Here is a 1,296-nt window from a genome sequence, read left to right on the forward strand (position 1 = left end):
GATTTATTGTGCACTTCCTGGCATTGTAACATCTTTTATATGCTAGGAGATTCAGAGATCATGCGGCACCAGGAATAAGAGGAAGCTTATGTATATATACACACTTACCGTCTTTTCCATAGGATCTCTGATAACTAAACCAGTGGGGCTCCCTCTCATTTTCTAACTACTTTTTATGTGAGCATATGTTATTATTTGTGACATACATATGTTATTATTCTTGTAACCAATCGTGAGGTATATCACATATGATATATTTTTTTGTGACATATATATGTTGTTATCCTTATAACCAAACGTGATGTTTATTCTGTGGAGCAATCAAAGTATGCCTGTGTAATACTTTCTTTCTTATATGTAACTTTTTAACAAAGTGGATTTCTCCGTAAAAAGAGAGTCCTACAAACTATATTGCTGTGTGTTCACCAGGACATTCGTACCTTCCATGAGCAATGATATACCTACAGTCATACCGCACTGGATGTGCCCAAACTCGTCTGATCTTGGAAGCTATACAGTAGTGGGCCTGGTCAGTACCTGGATGGGAGACCACCTGGGAATACCACGTTCTGTAGGTCTACCTTTAAGGAAGTTGATTGGGTAAGAGTGGTGATACAGCAAGTTCTCATACTCATTTGTTCTCACACATCCCTTGGTTTAAAATCATTTGATAATCACAATTTGTTTACAAACATTAGGGTTACTTGGGTACCCTCTGCGCTATGACAGTCCCACATTGATTTATGGTTCACAACATATTTTATTAACCACTTATTCTCTTTTAGTGGAATAGAATATGTTGGGAGATAAAGTAATATATATATATATATATATATATATATTACTTTATCATATTTTATTATTTTATTATCTATTATTATTATTATCATCATATTACTTATTATTTATTTACTATTAAATATTATCATATTTATTGTATAAATACTTATTATTCCACTTTATTATTTATGGGTCTGTATACGTTTATTTTTATATATGTATATATATACTTTTTACTGTCATATTTATGATTATTTGTTGTATGATAATGATATCTCAATATAAGTGAGAATATAATTACTATTATTATCCTCTGTCAATTGACTGAAGATTGTATTATATTATATTATAATATATTATATATAGTAATCCTTAGCAAAATCCTGTTTTATGGGTGTACATTTTATTTTATTTCATTTATATTATTTTTATTTATATTATTTTATACACTATGTATTAAATTGTCTAAAGTTTCTTGAATTTCTTGTCTATCCCAGTTACTAACATAAGCTGACA

General features: G+C 29.6%; 1 pseudogene; it reads left to right on the top strand.

Moving 5' to 3' along the window:
* Positions 1 to 459: 459 nt before the first annotated feature.
* LOC148453909 (5S ribosomal RNA) lies at positions 460 to 578 on the top strand (annotated as a pseudogene).
* Positions 579 to 1,296: the final 718 nt, after the last annotated feature.

This window comes from Taudactylus pleione, unplaced genomic scaffold (assembly GCF_031769625.1).
Source record: "Taudactylus pleione unplaced genomic scaffold, aTauple2 ptg001060l, whole genome shotgun sequence".
Classification (NCBI taxonomy): domain Eukaryota; kingdom Metazoa; phylum Chordata; class Amphibia; order Anura; family Myobatrachidae; genus Taudactylus; species Taudactylus pleione.